This window comes from Schistocerca serialis, chromosome 3 (assembly GCF_023864345.2).
Source record: "Schistocerca serialis cubense isolate TAMUIC-IGC-003099 chromosome 3, iqSchSeri2.2, whole genome shotgun sequence".
NCBI classification, from domain to species: domain Eukaryota; kingdom Metazoa; phylum Arthropoda; class Insecta; order Orthoptera; family Acrididae; genus Schistocerca; species Schistocerca serialis.
The window spans coordinates 355,850,842-355,862,511 of record NC_064640.1 but is presented as its reverse complement, the minus strand read 5'-3'; the positions used below and the strand labels follow the sequence as shown (position 1 = coordinate 355,862,511).

The 11,670-nt window shown below is 41.9% G+C and overlaps 1 pseudogene; it reads left to right on the top strand.

The window, feature by feature from the left end:
- The first annotated feature begins 2,467 nt into the window (after nt 1-2,467).
- Nucleotides 2,468-11,670, top strand: part of LOC126470835 (katanin p60 ATPase-containing subunit A-like 1) — a 67,613-nt pseudogene continuing 58,410 nt past the window's right edge.

Sequence of the window (11,670 nt, the reverse complement as noted above, 5' to 3'; positions counted from 1 at the left end):
TAGGTGCACCCATGTGGACTGCTGTTCATCAGCGACGAAGGCTGGAATTTGCTTGCCAATAGCACCACTGGACATCCACTAAGTGGTGACAGAAGGTCTTTTCAGATAAATCAGTTTTACGCTCCATTATGTCAAACTTCTGAAAGCAAACACCCTGCAACAATCGTCAGGTGGGTCCAGGATAGAGAGGGGAATGTGACGGTCTGGGGAATGTCTTCATGGCTTCCCTGGGTGTTCTTGTCATGTCGGAAGACACAGTGGATTAACACAGTTATCCATCTATTCTCGGGAACCACATATACCCCTACATGCAGTTTGTTCTTCCTTGGCACGCAGTTCATTGGAATGTGCAGAGGAACGTGTATCACCCTGCACTACTGTACCAGACATTGGAAGTCACTGAGTGGACTGAAGGGACATCAAAACCACATTTATGGTTCTAATCCTCATCAGTTTACGTTTTTATTTTTTAGATGTTTCTTCCCTACTCTTTATCATTTCTTATCATTAATAATCAGGACATTGTTCTATGTGTCCACTAACTGGGCTGTGCACAACCATAACTAGTCCTGTCCAGTTCATGTAGGGTGACTTCCAGATGGAGTAGACAAACAATGAATACATCACTATGCTTTTGATACTGGGTGAATTCGATAACCAAGCTGCTATTGCTGCTCGTACATATACTGCACAGTACCCTCAAAGGTGACATCCTGATAAGAATGTTTTTGTCTCCTGGAGCAATGTCATCAGGGAAGCAGTAGTCTTTGTCCACAAGTAATGGACAGGTGTCATTCAAGGACTAGACATGCTCCACAAACACAGGATGCAATTCTTGATACCATTCACCATTCACCTCAGTGAAATACCCATGATATTGCAAGGCAGTTCAGATATTTCAAAAATTGGTTGTTAAAGCGTTGCTTAGTGAAGAATTCCACCTGTATCATTACACATTTACTCAACACCAGTGGCCAGAAGACCTCATTCAACGAATGCAGTTTTGTGAATGGCTTTTGCAAAAAGTGGAAGATAATGAACATTTTATGAAGAGTGTGATATGGACAGACAAATCTAGCTTCACTCGCAAAGGTATTTTTAACCTCCACAACAGACATTATTGGTCACAACACAACCGACATGTCACACGTAAGCATGACTTGTAGGCACGCTTTGCCATAAATCTGTGGCCTGGAATCATGGAAGGAGTGCTTTTGGGCCCCTACATATTACTGGAAAATTTGAATGTGCTCCTGTATTGTATGTTTCTTTACAGCACTTTGCCTGGCTCATTGGAAAACATCCCACTTAGTGTTCGGCGAAAGCTATGGTCTCAACGTGATGGTGCACAGCCACGGTTCACAATGAATGTGTGTAACTATTTAAATTAAACGTTTTCATGGAAATAGATTTGTCACTGAGGTCAAATATTCTGACCTCCATGTTCCCCGGACCTTATTCCACTAGCTTTTTATTTGTGGGGACACCTAAAGGAACAAGTTTATAGTATTCCACCAATGGATGGATACAAACTAAGAGCATGTGTGCATACTGCTTTGGCAATGATGGATGCAGGTGTGTTGCATAGCATGTTACAAAGTATTTTGACTCTAGAGGGAATGGCAACCAATGCAAACAAAGCATTCCTTGCATTGGCTTTAACACTGTGTATAAAAAAGAAAAAGAAAACGAGATGCTAGTCCAGGAAATAGTTAAAACTGAGAGACATATAGCTATGAAATTTTGCTAAAGGAATTTTTTTTCTTTTTTTTACTTGGCCCTCACACTGAAAAAGAAGACACAAGTATGCAAAAATTTATTTTCATCTAGTTTGTTGCCTAACAACAGTTTATTAAAATATCACACTGTGGAAACATATACATGGTGTTTGGAAGAAGATGTGAATTTTGATATTTTTTTTTATTTTATTGCACTCCTTCTTGTGTGTTGTGCATAAAATATTGCTTTTTTTTTAACTCTTCCAGCATAATACCATATATGGCTGGGAAAGAGGCAAGACGTCTACCCTTTTGGTAATTGCCGGTACTGTTTTGTCTTTATCCTTGATCATAGTTTCCACAGTTGCAAAAACTCATGATAGTGAGATGTATTGTAATAATCTCTTTTTTGCTAAATCTGCACAATGAAACATCAACACCAAATATCAAAACTTCTCTCAAACACATCAAACACTCTAAATGTTTGACAAATGCATCAGACAAAGCCACACATAGTAAATTATTTAAAAAGCTAGCAAAGGATGACAAACTGCTTGTTCGCGTATGGAGGAATTTGAAAATTTGATATCCTGTCATACAAAAACTGCACACAGTAGGTGTTCTATGAACAGTTTATATTATGTTTGTAAAATAATAATTAACTACAGAGTGAATCACATCATAAGAGTACATTTGGATGGAATCATTTAGTTGACCAATAGTATATTTTAATTGAGCTTGACCATAAGATGTTAACCTGGACTGGTCAGCTAAAAGAAGTTCACAAAGATATTTACATGTAAGTGTCTGGTGGTTAGACAAGGAGTAACTGGAACACTGTTCTGCACAGTGAGTTACAGAAGTGTGTATTAATAAAATTCAAAATTTATTGTTATATTTTACTTTATAGAGGGAAACTAGCAAAATTTGTGGACACAAAATTACGATCAGACAAAGAAGTGTCATTAACTATGTGTTTTTTATCAAGGAAAATGACAATATTATGAGAATTATGTTGTAAATACCATACATATACTCATCGGGATCTGCAAATCCTGGGAAAAAAATGGCTAAAATTTCAAATTTTGTAGATAGAATAAATAGTAAATTAACAAGTTTTGCTAGTGAGAGGGGCATTTTTGAACTCAGACAAATCAGAGCTACAAAATTGTGGAACTGAATTTTGAAAACAGCCACTGATTAAAAATCAGAAATCAAATAAGAATTTTAATTACAAATATTTGGGGAAATATGGTATTTTAGAAGAAATAAAGATGTTCTCTAAAAAGGGGAGGGTGAAAGCATTAAACTGAATAATAATCTGTCAGTCAAAATCAGTTATTAGTTCACTTTACAAGTTCCATCTCTACAAGTTCTTGAAATTTTATTTCCAGGTTATTTAATATAAGTATCATTATTAGTGATTTAGAAACCATATTGTCACTTGAAGGAAGGTGTAAGTAGATGAATGACGAACACCAGCTTTACTTAACGAAAGTTTATTCAGCACTTGCACATACAAGAACGCAGAGCGATGTGCCTCTGGCCAGAACACTTACGGTATATATACAGCTACAGAACATTCCAGTATAATGATTCTTGCCATTTGTGGATACTTCTAGAATGGCAATGTTTCAGTTCAGGTGAGTTTTGAACTCACGACCCTCCATGCAACAATCTAGTATCATAACCACTGCACTACAGCGACTGCGCTACTCGGCTTCTTCTGCGAGATTGCTCCCTCCTTAAGAGAACAGCGTCTCGCTGTTACATCCTCCTAGTCCAGGAATGAGTCATCGGTCTTGCATACTCTGACTCCCGATGACTGATGTTCACCCTGATGGTGATCTTCTTATAACTTCCCTTGCCGCTACGATCTTTGTTACCTTTCCACTTGTTGCCTGTCGCTGGAGCTTCGACTGTACCCTGGGTTGCAGGAGCCTTATAGGGCTTCATTCGAAGGGCGTGGACCGTATCTCTGATCTTTCGTCGTCTTGTGTCAGGTTCGAAGTCTTCAACTTCGTAACATCAGACAACAGTCTTACAACCTTATAAGGGCCAAAGTAGCGCCTGAGGAGTTTCTCAGAGTGACCAACCTTCCGAACAGGAGTGAAGATCCAGACGAGGTCACCAGACTGGTAGACAACAGGGCGGTGGCTTGTGTCATACATACGGCGATCGTTTTCTTGAGCCTGCAACGTACGGAGTCTAGCTAACTGCCGAGCTTCCTCAGCTCTGTTTATTATCTGGCCGATGTAGACGTCTTCCACGTCATCAGGATGTAACGGAAACACAGTGTCGATCGTCGTAGTCGCCTCACGCCCATGCACCAGGAAAAATGGCGTAAATCCTGTGGTGTCTTGTTTGGCGGTGTTGTAGGTAAACGTCACGAAAAGTAGCACCTAATCCCAGTTGCTCTGCTCAACATTGACGAACATTGATAGCATGTTGGCCAAGGTCTTATTAAGGCGTTCAGTAAGCCCGTTAGTTTGCGGATGGTAGGCAGTCGTCATGTGATGAGTAATGCACCGACAGTTTATCTCTGTCACAAGATTCGATTGAAAAACTTTCCCTCGATACGTAATTAACGACCTTGGGGCACGGTGTTTCAATACAATGTCTTCTACGATGAATTTGGCTACCTTGAATGCTTCGGCTGTTTTCACGGCTTTTGTAATGGCATAGTGCGTCAGACAATCAGTGCAAACAACAATCCATCTACTGTCACAAGCAGACGTTGGAAATCGTCCGAGGAGGTTCAAATGGCTGTGAGCACTATGGGACTTAACTGCTGAGGTCATCAGTCCCCTAGAACTTAGAACTACTTAAACCTAACTAACCTAAGGACAACACACACATCCATGCCCGAGGCAGGATTCGAACCTGCGACCGCAGCGGTCGCGCGGCTCCAGACTGTAGCGCCTAGAACCGCTCGGCCACTCCTGGCGTCCGTCCGAGGAGGTCAAGCCCAATACGATGGAAAGGCGTTTCGGCTGGTGCAATTGGCGTGAGTCGGCCAGGTGGTTTCTGAGGAACTGCCTTTCTCCTCTGGCACTCGCTACAGTGCGACACATAGTGACGGACACTCCTAAATAAACCCGGCCAGAAAAGTCTCTTGCGGATCCTATCGTATGTCTTAATAAATCCTAAATGTCCGGCCTCAAGTGTGTCATGGAATTTCGTAGAACATCTAAGCGCATGTGTTTAGGAATCACTGGTAGCCACCTCTTTCAAAAACGGATCAAAGTTTTTCTTGCAAAGTAATCCTTTAACTACCTTAAATTGTCCTTTCACATCCTCTGACCGATTTAAGGAAGCATAATTTGAGATATCTTGGCGTCCTTCTTCTGCTCAGCAGAGAGATCCTAGAGTGCAGCGAGACAGTCATTATCTTCATCAAAGTCTTGATGGTCTGGCACAGGGCTTCTTGAGAGACAGTCGGCATATTGGTGTTTTATCCCACTTTTGCACATTATGGTAATGTCATATTCTTGAAGTCGTAGTGCCCACCTGGCGAGTCGTCCTGTTGGATCCTTAAGATCTGTCAACCAACAAAGTGAATGATGGTCTGTAACAATTGTGAATGGCCTTCCGTAGAGATACTGTCGAAATTTGCACATGGCCCAAATCACAGCAAGATATTCTCTTTCTGTAGTTGAGTAGTTTCTCTCGGCTTTTTTAAGTGTCCTAGACGCATAGGCTATAACCTTCTCTTTTCCATCCGAAATCTGCACTACAACAGCACGGATCCCACACCCACTGGCATCTGTGTGTAGTTTTGTAGGTACTCTCTCATCATACAGATCAAGTACAGGGTCAGTCGTCAGAGCTTTTTGCAGCAAATCGAAAGAATCTTGTTGAGCACTACCCCAGATAAATTTAGCATCGGCTTTTAACAAGTCTTTGTGTGGCCTTACTTTGATACAAAAGTCTTTGATAAAACGACGGTAATAAGAACACAATCTGAGGAAGCTTCTCACATTTCTAATACTTTTAGGGATAGGAAATTCCGTCATAGCTCTCACCTTTTCTGGGTCTGGCCGTACACCTTCGTTTGACACAAGGTGTCCAACCATTTAGATTTCTTTTGCTCCAAGGGACACTCTCTTGCATTAAGTTTCAGTTCGGCTTGTTGGTACGGTCTGGCTTGTTGGAGGCACTTAAGAACGGCACTCAGTCTTTTTATGAATTCATCAAATGTCTCTGAGAACACTATAATGTCACCTAATTCACAAAGACACATCGTCCACGTCAGGTGCCTTAGAAGATTATCCATCATTCGTTCCAAAGTTGCTGGTGCATTACACAGACCAAACGGTATTACCTTAAATTCATACAGGCCCTCAGGGGTGATGAATGCAGTTTTCTCACGATCAGCCTCATCTACTTCGATTTGCTAGTATCCCGAGTACATGTCCATGGTTGAGAAAAACTTAGCCCCTTTCAGACAATCTGGTCTATCATCAATTCATGGAAGAGGGTAAAGGTCCTTTGTAGTTATTTTATTAAGCTTCCTGTAATGAACACAAAAGCGCCAACTGCTATCTGTCTTCCTGACAGGAACCACTGGTCGCGACCATAGGCTCTGTCATTCTTCATCATTTTCTCTACTTCGTCGCAAATTATTCGACGTTCCGTTGCTGACACACGTTATGCTCTCTGGCTTATTGGTTGATGGTCTCCAGTGCTAATCCAGTGCTTCACTGACGATTTGCCTAATTTGCTCTTCACCTGTGGATTGAAGCATTCAGAGAACTCTTGAAGAATGGTAGTTAGCTTCTTCTGTTGTTCCTTAGTGAGATCTGGTGATAGTCGAGCTAGAAGATTTTGTCTCGTAGTGGTAGCGCGAAAGTAGCGCTAATTTCGCCCACAGACCCGGCCTGGGAAGTTTCTATGACGCTCAGCTGTTCTGCAATTAACAGCTCAGCATTTACTACGCACATGCATCTTGGAAGGATCTGCGGTTCTCGGCGACACTTAACTATCCACAATTCACCGAATCCGTTCTTAAACGAGATGCCAGAGGCTGGGATGACCAAGTTATTCTCCAGTGGTTTGCTTCTCTTACATTCCACTCAAGATCCATTGGTTGATGCATGGCATGACACATGACAGCTACCTTTCTAGTGCTGACTGTAGGAATGATCACTTCATCCAGCACACATAGTCTCCACACACTAGGATGCGCATCTTCCTGTCCAGAGTACCTCATCGCATCTACCATAATCTTTGAGCGACCACAATCTATAATTGCTTGAGAAGCTATCAAAAAGTCCCATCTGAGAATGACGTCATGATTACACTCTTGGAAGACGATGAATTCTAACAGCTGTGTATGGCCACTTATACCCACATGAATGACACATCTTCCTGTAGGTTTTACATATTTCCCATTAGCCTCCTTCAGCAGAGATGTTTTGCTGTCGACGAATACGGTTTTCTGCAACTGGCGATGGTACTTCTCCGAAATGACTGATTATGATGCTCCAGAGTCCACAAGAGCTTGGGCTGGTTGGCCATCCATGAGGACATCGACGTAGTTTCCTATCATTTTCGTAGTGATCGACGGCGGAGGATTTTTCTCTTCGACAGTCTCACCTCCAAGGAAGGTCGCACTCTTTAGTTTTCCAGGTGGCGGCGGCTAGGTGATCGGCTGTAGCTTCTAAACGGCGATGTGGACCTTGATCGGCGTGTTGGGGAGCGTCCTCTCCAGCGGCTAGCTTGCGGCGATGGTGACCTACGTCGTCTGGCGCCCACCTCTTCTTGTTCATCTTCGTCGTCCCGGAGTTGGCGACGGCTAAGATCGTTCTGCTGTCTTTTGGTGTGGGCTCCATCAAATATCCTTTCTCGACAATAACGCATCACATGTCCCGGTCGTCCGCAGTGGAAACATACTGGTCGGTTACCCTGGGTCCTCCAGACATCAGTCTTCCTTGGTACCTAAACAGGTTCCTCATGCGGCATTGTAGAAACGTAACTTCGCATGGGTCTCGACTTTTTTATTGTTTTAAAGAGAAATGAAGGACGAGAGATTGGGTTCAATGTCCGTTCCACTTCCTCCCTTATGACCTCTTGAACCGTCTCGGTTTCTTGCTCGACGTGCAATCCAAGTGCCTTATGAACTTCCTCTCTCACTATCCGACAACGAACACTTGTGAAATCAGTTTCTTCCTCCATCACAGACATCGATACGACGCTTGGAAGCCGTTCAAACTTCTTGCGTGTAATTCTTTTTTGATGCATTGTCTCGATATACTAGCACCATTTTATCAAGTCGTCTGCTGTCGAAACCTCCTTCAGGAGTAGGGCTTGATACATGTCCTCAGCGACACCCTTCATGAGATGTGCAACCTTATCTTCCTCCTTCATTTGAGGATCCACTATTTTACACAGCTCCAAGACGTCTTGAATGTAGGATGCTGTAGTTTCTCCTGGACGCTGTGCCCTGCACTTTAATTTATCTTCAGCCTTGCACTTCTGTCGTTGTGTGTCGCCAAAATACTCGCGCAGTTCCGCCTGGAATACTTCCCAGCTTGTGAACTTCTCCTCGTTGTTCTCATACCATTGCTTGGCAGTGCCCTCCAAGTAGAAAAATATGTTAGCCAAACACACGGTGTCATCCCATTTGTTAAATTTTACTATAAGCTCGTATACCTTCAGCCACTTGTTTGGATCTTGACCATCGTCACCAGAGAACCCGGAAGGATGTCTCATGTGATGGCACACAGTTGCTGTTATCGTGACGTCATCTTCTTCTTCTGTCTCTAATAGATTGGGATCTATAGAATATGCCTCAAACTCGGGTTTCTCGCCACGTAAATGGCCTGATGGGAGCCACTGTGTCGTCGACAATGTGTGGTATCACAAGTTCCAATACCCAGCGCCTCCACCAGAGTAATGTCACGCAGAGGAAGGTGTTAGGAGATGAATGACGAACACTAACTTTACTTATCGAAGGTTTATTCAGCACTTGCACATACAAGAGCGCGGAGTGAACTGCCTCCAGCCAGAACACATACAGTATATATACTGTTACAGAACATTCCGGTACAATGATTCTTGCCGTTTGTGGATACTTCTAGAATAGCAATGTTTCAGTTCAGGTGAGTTTTGAACTCACGACCCTCCATGCAACAGTCTAGTATCATAACCACTACACTACAGCGGCTGCACTACTCAGCTTCTTCTGCAACAATATTTTGAACAATTAATTCTGATAAAATACAACCTGAATACAAAATTAACTATTTTGTGAAATTGTCCCCTATGTGTATATTACTATCAGGAATGGTATAAGAACAAGTCAATAGTTCCACCTTACTCCATTACTGCTAGTTCCAATATAAATCAGTGTTGAATTTCCCACATAGAAGTGTTGATTTCTTGCATAGCTATAGATGTAAGCAACAACTGTATTTGCATATATCTCTGTGTATAAAGAATTTTATAATAGCTTTCCATTTCTACTCTTTTTTAGTCTCATAACTGCTTTTACACAAATAATCTGACAGTATGTAGCCTCATGTAGAAATTGAAACTAACTCATCTACCTATATCCAATTTTCTGTGGGGCATAGAACACTAATAACACTTAGTTCAGTACTAGTACTTGGTGTTGCCTTTTTCATACTACTGATATCTCATCATACCAGGTCACTTCCACAAACTTTGTAAGTTTATTCAAAATCATTTACTCTCCCCATTACATAGATTTCTGTCACGTCTGGATGTTTCTGAGTCATAATCTCTACGTTGCCACAGGAGGGCCCTGTTTACGGTCCAAGGCCAAGGGCCACTTGAAGCACCAGGCTGAGGCACACTAGAGGTGCCTCTTGTGTAAAATTTGACACAGAGTGTATCATAATTAGTAGCAAAACCAATCCATTTCCATGTTCAGTAGATTTAGGTTTATTTTGACAGGTCTCATGAAGAGCCCAAGGAATTGCAGCTTGGCAGGTAATGTACGTGCAAGGGAAGTAGAAGGGAAAGGGGGCATGAAATGTTTCTTGTGTGGAAAAATGGGAGGGGGGGGGGGGTGGCAAATGACATATTGTCACTTGTGTGGAAAAATGATCCTTGTCACAGAATTTGGTAGAAAGATGTACCTATTAATTTTCCGGTTTCTTTCAATCAGTGTGGTATACTTGTGTGATATGGTAGTTTTTGTTTGAACTTTTCTGGTCTGTTATAAGCTGAGGTTTGATAGGGTCCCTGAATGTTCATCAAACCAGGAACATATGCTTGCAGACCTGTGAACATAGCTGCTGCCATCATGAAAGATGGTAGTGTCCATGACATATCACCATGAATATATAGAAGAAGGGAAGATAACTGTTTGGCAAGAATGCTGAAATATACATCCGTAGCCTGAATGAATGGGCTCAAGCCATGGTACAAAAAAATCATCCCTCGAAGATCACAGGACCACCTCCATCCTGACTTACACCCTCAGTGCATTATAGTTTAAATGCCTCATTGAGCCACCAATGCACTCAGCACCTTGTATCATTTGAAAAGAGGAAAAACTATGACTCATCAGGCCACACTATGTGCCTCCATTCCTCTGTGTTGTTTGGCTCATTAAGTAGATTTATGTGCATTTGTGAGTAATGGCCTTTTGTGAGGTACCACCCTACGCTAAATGTCCATTGCACTCCCTTCACAACTTATTGAGATGAAACTGCATTCACTGATGCCATTTCCTGGCAAGTTTGAAACTGATCATCATTGATATCCCTGTTAGTTAAGACCTTATCATGACCATAGTTAAAATGCTGTTACTTGGCTGTGAATAGTACACTATTCCCTGTAAACACATTCGACATTCCACATTGATACACTAACAAACTGGGCAACATCAGTCACAGTGTGGTTATATGCACATCCAAATACAATATCTCCTTTTCCATTCTGTCACATCTCCTTCTCAACCTAGCTTACTGCAGTGATTCGTACAACTGACATCACTTGCCTGAAATGATTTGTCAATGGTGGATGGTCACATGAGTGCCTACTACTAGTTCTATGTCATCTACAGAATTCCAAAGTGACAATAGGGCTCTTTTATGAGGATAGCTGATATCTTTCTCCATGAGCTGAACTCTTTGTGGACAGAATTATTGATCAATAAAATCAAAATATTGTATGTGCTCTATTTGTAATATACAAGGGTATGATATAAGATATTTTGATATTTGATAAAAAGACATATTGATCAAGTTTTTTATAATATATTATGCAGTGTTATTTATTTTTTACAGAAATGATTTTACAGATGAATTAAATGTTGGCTTCTTAGTAGTTATATATACTGTCTGACAAAACAGTGAAGCACCCAGAAGACATGGTCGGCTGTCAAACATATAAAACACCAGTGTTTGTGTAAAAGATTATAGTTGCAATTCTCTGTGACAGGTAGAACAGCCACCGTAGTTCATTAGTGCATGAAGCACACTGTAACCCCTCCACATCTGTGCCTGCCATACAAGAACAAGTAATGGATTCCCTGCAATGTTCTGTATCATCCTGCATCATTCAGCAGAGATTAGCAGCAGCCAGACTAGGGAACTACTTTCCCATATGTAGGCTCCCATTAACGCCACAACACAAACAGCAGTGTTCGGAGACGTGCCATGAACATGGAACCTAGACTGCTGATGAAAGATGTCACATTGTATTCTGCAATGAATCATGATTATGCACTAGGCTAGATGATCATCGTCGACAAGCATGGTAGTGACGTGGGAAGATGTCCCATTCTTCCAATGTTTTGAAGAGGCATAGTGGTATTAGTCTTGGCATCATGGTGTGTAGAGCCATCGGGTATGACTTTACATCGTAGCTGGTACTGGTTACAGAACTGTGATGGCAAAATGGTACATAACAGACATCCTGCATTCTCGCATACTACCACTCGTACTACAGTATTGTGGTGCTACTTTTCAACGGAACA